Genomic DNA, 18,395 nt, shown 5'->3' with positions numbered 1-18,395 from the left:
CTAAAGAAGTTATAAGCAAGATGTAGTTACTGAAGGATAAAAAATATCCTTCCTATCTACTCACTGTCTTACTCCTGTTACTAAAATATTGGGTGGAAAACAACGGTTTTAATTGGGATTCCTCCAAACAATGTAGCCAAGTGTAAAAGTTCACAGTTTCAGGCTCAAACTCATGTCCATCTCTTTCACAGTACAAAACACGAGTTATTTTGACTCCTACTTTCCTCCGTGTATCTTCAGGCATCTCTGCTGAGATCAGAAACAGTCTTATTGAAATATTCCTCACAGTAACAACCTAGTCTCTTCTGTATACCAATTAAGCTTGAAGTTGAGTGAAAGGACCTTTTTCTAAGATCAATAGACTCCAGTCTCTCCAGATCCTCTTTCGTCACAGTCAATCATATTATAATGGAGAAGCCGTGTTGTGCAAGCTCCTGTACCACGGTGATATCACAAACAGATTATTTTCATTTTCTCGGTAGAGATGTTATATTTTTAAAGGACATTAATCAACTTTGCTGACCATTGTTGAAGTGAGCTCATGTAGCATTTCCTGCACATTGAATCACAGAAATCTTATAGACCATAATGCGTGACAGCAGACTTCCATCTGTGTGAAATCTCTCTGTCAAGTGAAAAGTTTTTTGGTTTTTTTTTGGCACTTCAATAGAATTGATTCTTTGAGAAAGGAACAACGAAAGTCTAAAGAATGCAAAACTGGCAGGGGTAACATTTCCATGCCAGTAACCTGTGGTAAACAAATGCTTACAGTTCTTGCCTTGTTCCATGTATATCTGCCAATCTTATTGCATTAGCAGGGTGAGACTCTGCGATCACAAGCAATGAGGCAGACATAACTGGAAAACTGAGCAACTCAAAATTCTCATTGCAAAGATCAGTGATAAAGAATATCCTGGAAAGAATTCAAAAAAGTAGTCGCAATATGAGACGAGCAAATGACAGAATATACTGAAAATATACCAACTATATGTGTCAGTGGTTTGCTTTTATTAAGTCTTGAAGTGCTTTGTTTGTCAATGCACCATTTGAAACTTTCTTCCACCTGATAAAAAAGTTAGATGTAGAAATTTGTCCTTGCTTGCTTTCATCGTGGAGGTGTAGCACCAACTGTGTGTTGCACTCGGGTTATAGAATTCACTTGAGTGGATGTCAGTGGTCTGGAGTATGTCATAGTGATCATCAACGGTGAGCTATTGGCTTTTACTATCATTACCATGCAAATGCTAGCAAGTATGGAAAACGCACACCTCCAGATTCAGGGACAATTTCTTCCCAGCTGTTCTCAGGAAACAGAACCATCCTCTCACCAATTACAGTGGGTCCTAATCTCCCACCAAATGATTGAATCTTGAACTATCTTCAATCAGAATTTATCAGTTTTTATCATCCTCTAAATGTTATTATTCCCTTTATCCTGAATATGTGCACTGCGGATGGCTTGATTGTAATTGTGTCTAATCTTTTCGCTGACTGGATAGCATGCAACAAAAACCTTTTCACTGTACCTTGCTACACGTGACAATAGTTTAGTTTAGAGATACAACGCGGAAACAGGCCCTTAGGCCCACCGAATCCACGCCAACCAATCATGCACTAGCACTATCCTACACAATAGGGACAATTTACAATTTTATCAAAGCCAATTTACTTACAAACCCGTACATCTTTGGAAAGTGGGAGGAAACCGGAGCACTCGGAGAAAACCTATGTGGTCACGGAGAAAATGTACAAACGCCATACAGACAGCACTCGTAGTCAGAATTGAACCTGGGTCTCTGGAGCTGTAAGGCAGCAATGTTATCGCTGTGCCACCGTGCTGCCCAGAAAATAATCTAAACTAAACTAAAATCTTTGGATACTTACTTCAATGCAGACATCCCAAACTTGATAGTAAAGTTTCCTTGTGCCTACATGGGCAGTGTTATTTGCAGCCCTCCCCGATGCAATCAGCTAAAATCACTTGAACAGGTGAGAATTTAGGCTTCTTACAAACTCGTCCAACCTGAACAAATCCTGAAAGTCTTGCACTTGTTTACATGTAGTCCAAGTGAATTTTAATGATGTACAAAATGATAATTGCTGTTTTGCAAACTAATTTTCCTAATGGTAACTAGTTTTAGGTAACTAGTTTTAGGTAGGTATATTCTAATTATCTTTTGCGAAAATATTTTGCGTTTAAATTTCATCGCCTTTAATCATATTTTTTAATTTAGTTTTGTTTGGAGATACAGCATGAAACCAGGCGCTTTGGCCCAAGTCCACGCCGGCCATTGATCACCCATTCACACTAGTTCTATATGATCCCACTTTCACATCCTATATATTGGCAATTTACAGAAGCCAATTAACCTATAAATCTGCACGTCAAATCAGAGCACCCAGAGAAAACCCTTGCGGTCACGGGGACAACTTATATCGACATAGACAGCACCAGTAGTCAGGATCGAACCCGGGTATCTGACCTTGTGAAGCGGCAGCTCTCCGCTACACCACTCTGCCACCCATAAGTTCAATTCTTTTTTAACGATTAGAATTTAAAAACTACTTACTTTTTTGTGTGTGTAAGAGTTAATTAATGTGAATGATTCTTCAGCTGCTTGATGACATCACAGCTGCTGAATACCAACAATTTTCTCTTCTATTATCAACCAACACAAGAAAGGGAAATCAGAGATGCCGTAAACCTGAAATAAAAAGAGAAAATGCCAAAAACACTCAGCAGATCAGGCAACAAAAACAAAGTTATTATTTCAGGATTGATACCCTTAAACAGAACTAGGAAAAAGAGTCCTTGCAAAATACTCACTTTATCTTTATATATAGCTTCTTTCCCCAGATTAATTGATTGAAGCAGGCCACAGAGTCCACACTGACCATAAATCACCATTTCACACTAGTTCTATGTTATACCACTTTTGCATTCGCTCCTTACACACTAGGGGCAATTTACAGAGGCCAATTAACCTACAAACCCGCCCTTCTTTCGGATGTGGGAATAAATCGGAGCACTCGGAGAAAATCCATGTGATCTCAAGGAGGACATGCAAACTTCACACAGACAGCACCCGAGGTCAGAGTTGAACCTAGGTCTCTGGCACTGTGAGACAGCAGGTCTACCACTGTGCCACCCTTTGCTGATGGCAAATTCATTGCCAATGGAACGGAGTTTTGGAAGTGGAATGCAATGTATAAATGTCAATTTACGTGAGCATACAAGCATATATATTTCTACTTCAAAGTTATTTAAAAATAACAAGCAATATTGATACAATTGTATGACCCCAATACACTATTCATCAGTGCCATTCTTGTTATCCCCATCCACACTCTCTCCTGTAAAGACAACATAAATGCAGACTCAATCCTGAAGTTTTGCCGTAAGGCTAAGTCTTTATCTTGAAACATGTAAGAGCAGCAAGCCTGTTAGTTTGAATATTGGCAAACTGTATCCATCACAACCCTACCTAATAGTTCAGCATTGCCCTTAGGCAAGTGACCGTAATCTTTTGTGCATCATTCCTTGAATCTAACTCAAAAGAGACATCTGAGTTTCCCTGCTGCATAGGCATTATGTTCCCCCTCCCTCTGTTCCCCTACCTGTCTCTCCAGCTACACCTCCACCAACCTCTCTGCACTTCTAAGATATCCGTTAAAACCTTTCTCTCTGGCCAGGTTTTGGGCCACTGCCACTGATATCTTATCTTTGGTTCAGTTTCGAGTTATACACAAAATGTTGAAGTAACTCAGCGGGTCAGGCAGAATCTCTGGAGAAAAGGAATAGGTGACATTTTGGGTCGAGACCCTTCTTCAGACCCAGGTTCAGCTTAATTTTGTGCCTGAATATGACACCCTGAGCCAGCCCATTTTCTATACATCATATATCATGTGAATTTGAAACATGGTTACTATACATTAGGCTGATGCACAGGTCCATCATTAGGGTTATGTTCTGGCATTGGTGGTGTTTTGCCTGCTTGCTTCAGTGGACATTAAAGACTGTGCTTTAATTTCTCTGGAGCCGAGAGAAATCGGAAATATTACAGAACACAAAAGAATCTAACATTAAGAAGTGGAGGACAAAATAACAATGTATCATCCACTGAGTCAGTAATTACAGAGGAGCAAAACTGAAAAAGAAATAGATGGAAGAATGACAAAGCAAGATGCCGGGTTGCAAAAGAAAATTCATGAAAAGAACCACACAATCAGAAATCAGTTGCAACAGTCTATTTCTGCGCAGACAAAGAGCTCAGTCCCAAATGTAAAGGTGAAATCAGCAGGTGTTCACAGAAAACAATAAAGAGAAATGTGTTTCATTTGTGGCAGTGACTAACGTTTTCATCTTGACTACCTGCCTGGTATGTTATTCAGGATTTAAGTAATGCAAAGGACTCTGGTGGTTGCAGGCTTGATCAGTTCCTATATGTCAATATCTTGCCGAGACTGAGAGCCTTGTTGGTTACCTAAGTTACAGTATGTATTTGAGTTGAAACTGCAGTCTTTGTGCACAACAATATAATGATAAGCCACTGTTGCACTTGCAAAGGTATTTTGGAGAATGCAGAATAATCCAGTCCATTTTTCAATAATTATTTACCTCCATGAAATAGAACTACGTAACATTGGCATTAAAAAGTATTAGCTATTTGAGCCTATGATTAACAGAAAACTGACTACATCGAGGCTCTTTATCAGCCACCAGCAGTGGGATGTGGTGGGGAAACGGTGGCATTTCCATGTGCCTGCCGCCCTTCATTTTCTCGGCGGTTTTGGAAGGCGGAGGTGAGGACTTTGCTGCCAAATGGCATGAGGGGAGACTGCACAATGGAGCAAGCGTCTGAGCATGATCTGTCGACTCACAGCTACCCACAGGCACAGTGGTTTGAATTGATGCAGCAGAAACATTTGGAGACATCTGTTTGAAATCCAGCTACAGTTTCTGCTGCTGGGTCACCACGTTGCTGTCTGTAGTTAACTGTGCAACTAGATGCCAGAGGTTGCCATGAGAAAAAAAAAGCATTTTACTAGCAAAATAAGAATTGTGGCATCCACAATGGTTGGAGTCTTCTGACAGTACTGAGCATCGCACTGATCACAAAATAGTATGGTTAACCCTTGCTGATCATGCTCCTGTTATATAGAAACATGTAGAACAAGGGACATAGAAACATAGAAAAATAAGTGCAGGAGTAGGCCATTCGGCCCTTCGAGCCAGCACCACCATTTAATATGATCATGGCTGATCATCTAAAATCTGTACCCCGTTCCTGCTTTTTCCCCATATCCCTTGATTCCTTTATCCCTAATAACTCTCTCTTGAAAACATCCAGTGAATTGGCCTCCACTGCCTTCTGTGGCAGAGAATTCCACAGATTCACAACTCTCTGTGTGAAGAAGCTTTCCCTCATCTCAGCCCTAAATGGCCTACCCCTTATTCTTAAACTGTGACCCCTGATTCTGTACTCCCCCCCCACATCGGGAACTTTTGTCCTGCATCTAGCCTGCCCAATCCATTAAAAATGTTATGTTTCAGAAGATTCCCTCTCATCCATCTAAATTCCAGTGATTACAAGCCCAGTCGACCCATTCTTTCATCATATGTCAGTCCCGCCATCCCGGGAATTAACCTGGTGAACCTACGCTGCACTCCATCAATAGCAATAATGTCCTTCCTCAAATTAGGAGACCAAAATTGCACACAATACTCCAGCTGCGGTCTCACCAGGGCACTGTAGAACAGCAGTAGGACCTCCTTGCTCCTGAACTCAAATCCTCCTGCAATGAGGCCAACATGCCATTAGCTTTTTTCACTACCTGCTGTAACTGCTTTCTTGCTTACAGTGACTGATGTACAAGCACACCCAGATCTCGTTGCACCTCCCCTTTTCCTAATTACGGTGGTGCAGCGGTAGAGGCCCTGTTCAATCCTGACCACAGGTGCTGTCTGTACAGAGTTTGTACGTTCTCCCTGTGACATGCTTGTAGGTTAGTTGGCTTCCGTAAATAGTCCCTAGTGTGTAGGGTAGAACTAGTTCAATGGTTCTTTATTGTCACGTATGCACGGCACAGTGAAATTCTTTTGCACAATCTACAGATGCGCAGTCGCCATATTTTGGCGCCATTTACAAGTGTACGGGTGATTGATAGATGGCACGGACTCGGTGGGCCAAAGGACCTGTTTCAAGGCTGTATCTCTAAATTAAACTAAACTAAAAACAAAAGGGTTAACGAAGACAAGCAATTGGGAATTCCACCCGCTGCAAGTTCACCTTTAAGGCCCATCAATATTCGGAAATATATAGCATTTCCTTCATCTTCACGGGATCATAAATTCAGGAATTCTGTAATCTATCAGCATGGTAGAATAACTCTCACCAGAAAGACTGCAGCAGTTCAAGCCAGCAGCTCTCTGTCACTTTCTCAAGGGTAATTAGTGATGAATGATAAATGCTGTCCTTGCCAGTGGTGTCCACATCCCATGAAAGAATTATAATCTATCCGCAGCCCTTTCACTGTTCACCCGTTCCTTATCTAATGATTTTTTTTTTGCTTCCAATGTCAGTTCATTCTGAGCACCGATAATGTTTTATAGGATGACAAAATCTCAGATTTTGATCTTAAATTTGCCTTTGCTAATTGGAACGTGTTATAATATCGTGCTTGACTAATTTTCTACAAGGTGACACCAGTCCTTCCTTTTCTTCAGTATTTGCATTGGTTTATTATTGTCACCTGTAGTCAGATACAGTAAAAAACATTTTGAATGCTACCCGGTCAAATCGTTCAGCAGTCTGATAATCATGTGAGTATAATAAAACCTTACACAAGTACAAGTAGTACGAAGAGAAAAATACCTGAGTTCAGAATATAGTGTTATGGCTTTACAGTGTTAGATACAGAGAAAGTACAGACAAAAAAAAAGTGCAAAGGCTGCAATGAGGTTGGTTGGGAGATTGGGACTACACCTTTAGTTAATGAGAGGACCATTCAGTAGTCTGATAATAGCGGGAAGAAGCTGTTCTTGAAACTGGTGGTATTTGGTTTCAAGCTCTTGCTCGATGGGAGTGGGGAGAGGAGAGGATGACTGAGTAAATGGTCCTTGATTATGTTCCCTGAAGCAGCGTGAAGTTATGAACCAAAGCAGATTAATATTTACTTATTTTAGTCCCAGTTATTCCAAACTTCCTTGGGTTTGCCAAATTGATCCAGTCCTTACTTAATAATATGATTTGTGTTATAAATGTATTCTTGTAAATGAACTTGTCCAAAGAAAATATGATAAATCGCTACGTTACTGAGCACCATATAACAAATATGTAATGTAAACTGGGACTTGATCTTGGGTTCATCTCTATGCTACATGTATTTTTACAAACCCGAAGACATTGATATGAATCATTGTGTTCCTATTGTGGAAATTTGGCTCCAAAGGAACAATGTACCAACACGTGTTAAGAGTAAGGCATTGAGTTCCAGCTCAGAATGCAATGTTATTTAGACCATTTTACCATTTATTTGCAATTCATGTACAGGTTTGCTTTACATTTTCAACGAGTCCAGCACCATATGAATCCTTTGCCCAATAGCCTTCTGAACTTGGCATGGAATGTGCCACTGTTACCATGAGAAGGAGCCACTTTACCTCAAATGACATGAGTTTTATTTGGTGTACCTGCAGGAGGGACAGCATTGTTCTTTGCTTTGTAGACCATGGGCACATCTTTTGCCAGTGTATAGATCTGTTTCATCACGGCAATAAACACCATCAATCATCAGTAGAGGGTAGGCTATTTTTTTGGTTTCGAAGACCACGTTTATAGCCAGTATAAACAGCTTTGCATCACAATCTTCCAGGCTGCACCAGTCTGCCTGAGAATCCAAGATGGAGGATATAAATAGGCCATATATTAATCAATGAATATAGGATTAATGCACCAGTCAAGCATTTTGTATTTTTTCAGAGGACACTAGGTTCAATTCATTGTCCTCTCTCCTGCACTCGTTTCTTACTAAAGATTAACATTCTGCTTTGCATTCATAACAGCAGAGCAATATGCTGGCAAGTAAATATGATACATACATTTAAGATAAAATTGAATTTTTAAATGACATGTTTTAAGCTTAGTTTTAGCATAATCTAATCCTCCTATTAGAGGCTGCTGCTGTTACCAACAGCCGCTAATAACATTAAAGTGAATTCATGTACCCTTAAATACATCTTCTTAACACACTGGTGAACGAGTAATTTAGCATTCTGCAATGCTGCAGAGTAGCAGGATATATCTGACTCAAATCTACAAAGGGCTTGAAAACAGCAGTGCACCATATAACAGCATATGTGTATCTTACACTGCTGCCTAATGCTGCTCCACCTCTGTAAAACCAAGCAAGTAATGAAAATAATAATTCAAACCATCAAAAAATGTAGTAAACTTTCCAGTTTTAAAACACTTTCACTGGCTATAAAAACATGTGGACAGGCCATAAAATAGTCACTTTGAAAACATTTTCTACATTCCTTGGTCCCTTGCCAGATATGCTTTATTAGATTATTAATGAAGTGTCACTAACTATTGTTGTAAACATCAACCTATTTGATACCCAGAATTATTCCACATTTCCCCTTTATTTCCACGTTAGCATGGATCAAAGATTTTAATTGAAATTATCTTTGCATATGCCAGATTTTTCCAGAATCTCATTAATTCTGCAAACATAAGTAATTAAATAAACACTATGTCAAAGTTGAAACTTTGCTGTACTGCTGGCAGAGAAGCCTGTGAAGTAATGAGAAGAAATCACTGCCGACGTTAGTAAGATAAAAACAGCGACATTTAAGTACTGTGAACAGAATTTGGAACTGTAATTTTCAAAGAATATATCAAAACCATTAAGTGATAAATGAATTACCCTTCTGTGTTATTGCAAACTGTTTCTAAACCTGATATTGCAAATACTTGTGAAAAAAATTAAATGTAGTCCTCCCGTAACACAATACAAAATTCCAAGATTTTTTTAATGTGATTTCAAAGGAGAGCAAAATATATATTTGCAAGGATTTTTGTTTAGATTACAGAAAACATGTCTCAGCTGGTTGGTATTTACTTTGTTGATGTATGAAAAATACTTTATGATAAATTGCTAAAATAAATGTGCATAATTTACCATATACAAATCTAAAGTTCTCCGTATAGTAATCACTACTGACAGTGCACCATATACTAATCACTACCAACAGTACACCTTAAACCGATTACTATCAAGAGCATGTCTTAAATTAGTTACTTCCAAAAGTGTACCATATACATGAATTATTACTAAATGAACATAGATTAATCAGCAATAACCAGGCATCAATATGCAGTGTCTTTGAATACCCTCAAAAATGTTACAATAAAATCAGGCCTCTAAAAACACTTTAATTTACTTTAGAGCTACAGCATGGAAACCGGCCGCTCGGCCCACAGAGTCCATGCTGACAATCTATCACCCATTCACGCTACTTCTATGTTTTCCCATTTTCTCATCCACTCCCTACACGCTGGAGGCAATTTCCAGTGGCCAATTGACCTACACACCCACATGTCTTTAGGAGGAAACCAGAGCCCCTGAAGGAAACCCATAGGGACAACGTGCAAACTCCACACAGACAGCACACGAGGCCAGGATCGAACCCGGGTCTCTGGCGCTGTGAGGCAGCAGCTCTACCAAGTGAGCCACTGTGCTGCCCTATGGTAGGCCAGGCAGATTAAATAGGGTAAGAATTGCAGTAATAATCTAAAATATCAGAACCTCAAGATGTCAGAAATGTACAGCTTTGATGCAAGAATAAAACACTGCTGGGCAACATATGATGAAAAGGAAAACAGTGGGAGATCACTTTAAGGGTGGAAAGGAAAAGTGATTATATAATAAAAAATAAAGAAGGTACAAGACAAAAGATGATAGTGAAAGAAATATATCAATACATAAATAAATTAAAGGTGCTGGGGAGTAATAACTTGGGGTGCACAGTGTTGCTGCAGTAGAGTTGTTATCTTACAATGCCAGAGACCCAGGTTCGCTCCTGATTACGGGTGCTGTCTGTACTGACTATGGGTGGAGTCTGTACGATCTCCCTGTGACCGTGTGGGTTTTCTCTGGGAGCTCCGGTTTCCTCCCACACTCCAAAGACGTACAGGTTTGTATGTTAATTGGATTCTGTAAATTGTAAATTGCCCGTAGTGTGTAAGATAGTGCAAGTGTACGGGGTGATTGCAGGTCGGCACAGACTTGGTGGGTCGAAAGGCCTGTTTCCACACTGTGTGTCTAAAGTCTAAATGGTTATGGCAGAATAGTAGAGGGGGCAGGACACATAGTAAGTCGAACTTCCATGAACTGGGAATTTGTTTGGAGAGTCAGTTCCCTGGCGGGCGGCGGCCAGCACTTTTAATACTATATAACCATATAACCATATAACAATTACAGCACGGAAACAGGCCATCTCGACCCTTCTAGTCCGTGCTGAACACATAATCTCCCCTAGTCCCATATACCTGCGCTCAGACCATAACCCTCCATTCCTTTCCCATCCATATAACTATCCAATTTATTTTTAAATGATAAAAACGAACCTGCCTCCACCACCTTCACTGGAAGCTCATTCCACACAGCTACCACTCTCTGAGTAAAGACGTTCCCCCTCATGTTACCCCTAAACTTCAGTCCCTTAATTCTCAAGTCATGTCCCCTTGTTTGAATCTTCCCTACTCTCAGTGGGAAAAGCTTTTCCACGTCAACTCTGTCTATCCCTCTCATCATTTAAAAAACCTCTATCAAGTCCCCCCTTAACCTTCTGCGCTCCAAAGAATAAAGCCCTAACTTGTTCAACCTTTCTCTGTAACTTAGTTGCTGAAACCCAGGCAACATTCTAGTAAATCTCCTCTGTACTCTCTCTATTTTTTTTACTGATAGGGATGTCCATTCTAACACCAGTCTAACCTCTTCCCCGTCAATAAATCTGGCTTAAACATCCTCTACTCCTGGCACTGGCTGTCTGAACATTAATCGTAACAGTGGCTTTGGTCAAATGGAGGCACCAGGAACTGCAGGTGTTGAAATCTAGTGCAAAACACAAAGTGCTGGAGGAACTCAGTGGTCAGGCAGCATCTGTGAAGGGAATTGACTCAGGTTTGAAAGTTGAAGGCAACCTGTTTAGTTGAGTGATGCTGCTGCTTGATTTAAACCAGCATTCGGTTTAAACAAAAGATAATGCTGACCTCACATCTGTTCTTCTGCCAGTTGCTTGTATATTGTGGTAAGAGGTGAAAAGTTTGAAAGTAAATTAAATCCAGCAAACTATCCAGCTTAATGTCTCAAACAAAATAACTTGATGTCATGAGAGCTGTTGATTTCAACAGAACACAAAGTACCATTTTTGTTTTCTAAGACATAAGCTTTAAGTTATTTCCCAAATATACTAAACTTCTGTTAAACCAAAAATTTCATCAGGTGACTTTTTTTAACCTAGCTTATATATTTTCTATATAAAGGAAAATAAAACGAGTCGTGTAAAATTCTAAGTGTCAAATCCAAACATCAATGTAGTACAGCTAGGATTTTTGTAAATTGTAATATGATGGTAGACTGTAATCTATTGAATATCCGTGACTCGGTAAGATTGTACAGATTATTGCCTGTGCACTTTTTATGTTAACTGTCCATGAAAGTGTACCTTTGAAAAACATGCCAGGACAATTTATATAATACGCAATCATAATACAACTAGGTGCGGCACGGTGGCACAGCGGTAGAGTTGTTGCCTTACAGCGCTAGAGACCCGGGTTTCATGTATAGAGTTTGTACGTTCTCCCCGTGACTCCGAGATCTTCTGTTTCCTCCCACACTCCAAAGACGTTGTACATTAATTAGCTTGGTGTAAATCTAAAATTGTCCCTAGTGTGTGTGCAGGATGGTGTTAATGTGCGGGGATCGCTGGTCGGTGCGGACTCGGTGGGCCATAGGGCCTGTTTCCACACTGTATCTCTAAATTAAACTAAGCTAAAAACTAGTTAAAAAATATGACAGCAACAATCATTTACTGCAGTCATAGTTAATAGAGGCAAATACAGAAAAATATGTTAGATTAGATTAGGTTTATTATCATGTGTACTGAGGTACAAAAATTGCTTTGTTTTGCATGGTATTCAATTAAATAAGATAATACTATACATAAATACAATTAAGGCAAACTCAAGTACAATAGGTAGAGCAAAGGGGAAGATGCAGCAGAGTGCATGATATAGTTCTCAGTATTGTAATGCACCCGTTCCCTAGACAAATTCCAATGTCCACGATAGGATATAGGTGAATCGGACAGTACCCAAGCTTATGGATGGACCATTCAGAATCCTGATAGCAAAGGGGAGTAAGCTGTTTCGGTTTCGGAGTGTGTGGTTTCAAGCTTCTGTACCTTTTGCCTGATGTGTGCGGGGAGAAGAAGGGATGACCGAGATATAACCAGGTTATGTTAGCTACTTTTTGAGGCAGCATAGTGTAGATGGATTCTGCAATACCAGAATGAATTTAATATTGATAAATGCTGTAACGCAGTGATGAATGTCAGATACCAGTAGATGTTTATCACCACCCTATGGTTTCTTTGACTAACATTATAAGATGAAAATTGGATTGACACAAATAAGATCATGACTATTCAAAATAGGGACTAGGATGACTAAATGTGCGAATAAGTGGGATTAAGAATTTTGGGGCGGTACAGTGGCACAGCAGTATGGTTGCTGCCTTATAGCACCAGAGACTGGGTTTGATCCTGACTACGGATGCTGTCTGTGCGGAGTTTGCACGTTTTCCCTGTGACCACGTGGGTTTCCTCCAGGTGCTCCGGTTTCCTCCTACGTCCCAAAGACGTGCAGGTTTGTAGGTTAGTTGGCTTCTGTGAATAGTGTGTTACGAGTGAACACAAAAGTTTGATAACATAGAACTAGTGTGAATGGATGATCAGTGGTCTGCATGGACTTAATTGGGTCAAAGGGTCTGTTACCATGCTGTATCTCTAAACTAAACTTTAACCACTCTCAGTCACTCGGTTCCTTAATGTACTTATATTAATTGATTGTACTAGTTTTGTGCTTTCTCTCATTACAGTACAGTGGCTTTAATCACAGCATGGTCCCTGTGGTTTCGTTCTCTTTAAGCATTGTATTGATACCAAATGGTTGAGACCTTGAAACCATTCCAATAGCCCCATATCTAACTTCAGTATGCATTTCAGCTTTTTTTTTAACTCAAAGCATTTGTCCTTGGCTACACGTGTTCATTTTAATTCAGCCTTTGAAATTCTGTCCTTCTAAAGCCCATGTTCACAGAAGATGTGATTACAATGTAAGAATGTAGCATGAAACCATCAAAAACAAATATACACAACATGTGCCTAACGACATTCTGATTTCATGAAGAATTCCTTTCTGTTAGTTTTGTGAGGCATATCTTCCACCTCCAGCACACATTCTCACGATCTGATAACAATAAAGTGCAAGTATTTTGAGGAGACTACTCTCATTAGTGTAGAAACAAGGACTGCAGATGTGGGTTTACAAAAAAGGACGCAAAGTGCTGTAAATTGAAGTCAATGGATGGCGTTTCAGAGGCAGAATATAACACATTATTTCTACCACTGACTGCTGGATCCTCAGTGGGTCAGACAGCATCTCTGGAGGACATGGATAGGCAATGTAACGGCTTGGGATCCAACTATATAGTCGTGACAAAATAACATACAAAAAAAAAAGACACAAAGTGCTGGAGTAACTCAGCAGGTGAGGCAGCAATTCTGGAGAACATGGACCGGCGATGTTTCGGGTTAAGGCCCTTCTTCCTATACAAAGTGCTGGAGTAACTCAGCAGGTCAGGCAGCATCTCTGGAGAACATGGACAGGTGATGTTTTGGGTCAGGATCCTTCTTCAGACGGGACCATTCTTCATTAGTGTGAATTTGTTACCAAAGAATTGGTTTAATAAAAAACAATATCCCTCATCCATGCAACACGTATTTTTTTTTATTAAGAACCATCTGCATAGGACAGGTTTACAGGTTATTGCTGATGCATTCAGTCAAGCCTGTCTAATTTAAAATAAAATTAAAATAAATCTGCTATCTTTTCTCCAGTCGCATCGATGCCAGTTACCAAAAATGCAAACCTTAAAACTTAAGAAACAAAGTACATGGGCAGAAAAATACATTAAAAATGTAAATCTAATGTTAAGCCTAAAATCTGGGCCTCATCTTGGGGTTGCCATGGTGTCAATTTTAAGTAATTGATGGTTCTTCATACATTCTGCTTGGTTAAGTGTTGGAGCTCCGTGTAATGTTTTAGTTTAGTTTAATTTAGTTTGGATATACAGCATGGAAATAGGCCCTTCGGCAAACCAGTCTGATCATCCATTCACTCTAGTTCTGTATCCCACAGTCTGATCCACTCCCTACACACTAGGAGGGGAATTTACAGAGGCCAATTAAACTACAAACCTGCACATCTTTGGTATATGGGAGGAAACCAGAGCACCTGGAGGAAACCCACGTGATCACAGGGAGAAGATGAAAATTCCACACAAGGTCAGGGTCGAACCCGGGTTTCTGAGGTTGTGAGGCAGCAGCTCTACCACCTGCGCCACTGTGCTGCCTTATCACTTGTCTTAAGAATACATTCATAGTTTTTATTTCCGAAATATATTTATAAGTGTCCATGATGGTTTAGCTTGAGTCACAAAGGCAACAGGATGTAGAGCTGAAGAAGGTATGTATGAAAAATAATGTAAAGTTTGCATGGCATTAGGATCAGTTAATGGACAACTGCAGGCTGTGGAGGGGAAATGGCTCCACTAAAATTCTGGCATAAATAATGTTGTGGATGATTATTCGAATGATGGGAGGGGGTTGAGTTATATTAGAGTACATAAGGGAGACAAAAACATAGTTGATCATATGAAGAGAAAGCAAAATAAAAGGGCAGCACAGAGGCGCAGTTAGTAGAGCACAGCGCCAGAGATCAGGGTTTGATCCTTGTCTGTGTGGAGTTTGCACGTTCTCTCTGTGTGACTCTCTGTGGGGTTCCTCTTGGTGTTCCGGTTTCCCCCCACATCCCAACAACCTGCAGCTCATTGTAGGGTTAATTGGCCTCTGTGAATTACTCCCTAGTTTGCAGGGAATGGGATAACATAGAACCGGGTGATCTATGGTCAGGGCCGAAGGGCCTGTTTCCGTGCAGTATCATTAAACCAGAACAATAAAGTAACGATGGAAGAGGCTTTATTACACGTGTATTAAGCATTAGGGATAACATCAGAAAACTAGAAACAGCAATTACTCTCTAATTACGGACGTTCAAAGTTTGACAGAAACGGTCTCGTTTGGGTCTGTTCTAAGAACCAAACATTGCTGGCTGTAAAATGTTCAGACGAGATAGGGAAAGGAAACAGGGCGTGGGATTGTAGCGCCAACCACGCAGGCAATTACAGCATTAGAAAGAATATCATCAAAGTTCCCGTTCAAACTGTCTCTCACTGGACTGGGCTGAGAAATAATGGGGACTGTGAAACAATGCTGTGCGTTGCATTCACCGTGGGCAGCCAAAGGACGTGAAAGATAGAGGGAAACGGTACCAAAAAAAAAATTTCAAAGAGATTTGCGGAAGTAATAGGGCTGTAAGACTGTGAAACTTGAGGTAATTTGCAGATGGCCTCGAGCTAAAGGGGAGACAAGGGGCTTGCTAATGACAGCGATGGGGGAGAGGAGAGGGCTGGTCTGGGGAGCTCACTGGGGCTGCCGCGCTCATCATGGCCCCCGAGGAGCTCCAAGCCAAATAAAGTTCTGAAACTTCTCGTCGCTTCTGGACAGGCGGTTCTTCCTGCTCCGTTGTTGTTATGTTGAATGCAGAATGTAACGGGGTTTAAAATAAAATCGGTGCACGGCTTTAGCGATATTATCTTGCTCTTAGCGAGGAAATTCATTCGAGACCCGGCCGGCCGTTGTAAGCTATAGGATCTTTGGTTGTAAGTACCACACTCGGGACAGGAGAAAGTGCAGATGTTGGAATCTTGAGCAGAACACAAAGTGCTGGAGGAACTCAGAAGCTGGGTGGGGGAGAGAGGTCAGGCAGCATCTGTGAGGTGAGGGGGAGGGGTAGACACAAAATGCTGGAGTGATTCAGCGGGACAGACAGCATCTCTGGAGATACAGAATGGGTGACGTTTCGGGGGAGGTGGGAAATGGGCAAGCGACGTTTCGGCTCGGGACCCTTCTTCAGACCAGTCGGGTTATGTGATTCTCGAATTTCAATCGCCAAGCACCCGTTGATTGGGAAGGGTTAATAATCGAGACCCAAGTGTCCCCATATCAGTGGAGTGGTATCAAGGGAACATAGATTTGAATTAGTATTGGAAGGATGAAGGGGAATGTTGAAAAATATTGCGTTCATTTCCTAGCAACTGACATGTAATCCCATTGAAAAGGGGATGTTATCAGTTAACTTTGTAAAGGGCTGGAGACTTCAATCCTGCCAAAGACAAGAATGAAACCGCGCACAGTAAAAGGGCATTTCGTTTATTGAGATCCACTCTCACTACAGTAACGACGGATAAAGGGATCACAACCATCGCTGTAAAATATACCAGCAGTGCAAAAAAACGATAACGCACTGTGGCGGCTGTTGTTTGCTCAAATCATTTTTTTTTTTGGAAGTAACAGAGAATTTGTACTGAAACGGCATCTCGGGGTTGCCTGGCTACCCGGCTTCAACACAGAACTCTGAGCAGCTGCTGTTGACAATGTAGGTACAATGTGTGTCGCGATAGCTTCTGATTGTCTTTTTCCCTGTGAAAATTGTTCCAGATAAAGCGCTGGGGTGAGATGATCATTTATGTTGTTCACGTGAATTGCTGTTATGAAAATGCTATTTTTTTCCCAGGGAAACATGTCAGATGGGGTGTTATTTGATGGATGTCTTCAAACTTAACAAAAGGATAAATAATGTTGGTATTTCATTTCTCCCCCCGTACTGTTCAAGTCATGCATTATTCCGTAGGCAAGAAAGCGAGCTGCGCGAAAGTTGGTCCCAATTTGGTTGAAATGTGGAACCGCACTTTGAAGCGACACCTTGCAATTTAATTCCCCCTCTTTCCATGTGGGAAAGTGTGTGCGACATAGTCAGGAGGCACTTTCAAGATTCAGAGCCTCACATTTTTTTTTAAATGGTTTAATCAAATCTGCGTGTTGCTGTTATAGCGCAGAAGGGTTTCCATTTTTCGGCCTGAAAAAAATATTTGGGAATATTACGTTTTCTGCAAATAATTGTAGACCTTCCTCAAATAGAATTCCACCTCTTTTCCTCCGAGGGCGTAGCCATCAGCTCGCCAAAATCTTGAAGATACGAAGCCAGGCAAATTTCCCCAGTTGCAATGAACCGTAAAGCAGGAATCCTCCAACTCGGCACGCGTCAATGTATTGCCTAGTAAATCGCGAAGCGGCACAAGGAGGCAGGCTGTCTATCCTCCAATTCCTGCGAGGTATAAACATTTAGACACTCCAATTTCATAAGACAGTGGGAACGTGCTCGACAAGAGAGGGTGTCGAGAAACGATGCAGCGTTCTGGGAAAGATTCAGAGGAACGGAACCAATGAGATAGTAACCCTTGCATCCCCTCTCTCTCTCTCCGTCCCTCCCCCACCCTAGTCACTGTCTGTATAACCCGCTACCACTTAGTCTACACCCAACAATGGATCATTGTGGGCTCCACCTTTCCTTAATCATCGTTACCTTTTGCATATCTTTCATTCATTTGATCAACCCGCTATATCTCTCGTTTCCCTTTCCCCTGACTCTCAGTCTGAAGAAGAGTCTCGACCCGAAACGTCACCTGTTCCTCTTATCCAGAGATGCTGCCTGACCCGCTGAGTTACTCCAGCATTCTGTGTCCATCTTTAGCCCTTTCAAAGAGCGAGCACGGGTTGATAGGTTGAGTGCCCTGTTTCTGTGCGCCCTCCACCGATCCTTGATTACAAAACACTTGGATTGCATGCAACACACATCCAAAACAATGCAGGTATAATTACAGGGCTGTAATGTAATTGAGGATATTCACATGACAACAGAAACCTTGAAGGAATAAATCCCTGTGGTTTTTGCATCACTCCCTTCAAAGTGTTCTTTCTAAAAGCTGTCAGACCCTTTTTTTTTGTTTTTGTCAGTACTTTTGGTTTTATTGTTTATGGCTCTGGTTCCATGTCTGGAAACCGTGGACATGTTTCCTGTCAACAGTTAACAGGTTTTTCTTCCCAACAAAAGCTGAGAGCGTGCATAGCCCTTGTGTTGTTGCAT

At 41.0% G+C, this 18,395-nt stretch overlaps 1 long non-coding RNA gene across 2 annotated transcripts in view; it reads right to left on the bottom strand.

Annotated features, from left to right (window-relative positions):
* Positions 1–7,514: 7,514 nt before the first annotated feature.
* The window catches only part of LOC116985626, a 28,805-nt gene continuing 17,924 nt past the window's right edge, over positions 7,515–18,395 (bottom strand). For both annotated transcript variants that reach the window (XR_004415317.1, XR_004415316.1), the window contains one exon: positions 7,515–7,890. This is a non-coding gene — a long non-coding RNA (uncharacterized LOC116985626). The remainder of the gene's footprint in view (positions 7,891–18,395) is intronic.

The sequence above is a fragment of the Amblyraja radiata genome, chromosome 22 (assembly GCF_010909765.2).
Source record: "Amblyraja radiata isolate CabotCenter1 chromosome 22, sAmbRad1.1.pri, whole genome shotgun sequence".
NCBI classification, from domain to species: Eukaryota; Metazoa; Chordata; class Chondrichthyes; order Rajiformes; family Rajidae; genus Amblyraja; species Amblyraja radiata.
This window is presented reverse-complemented; position numbering and strand designations above follow the sequence as displayed.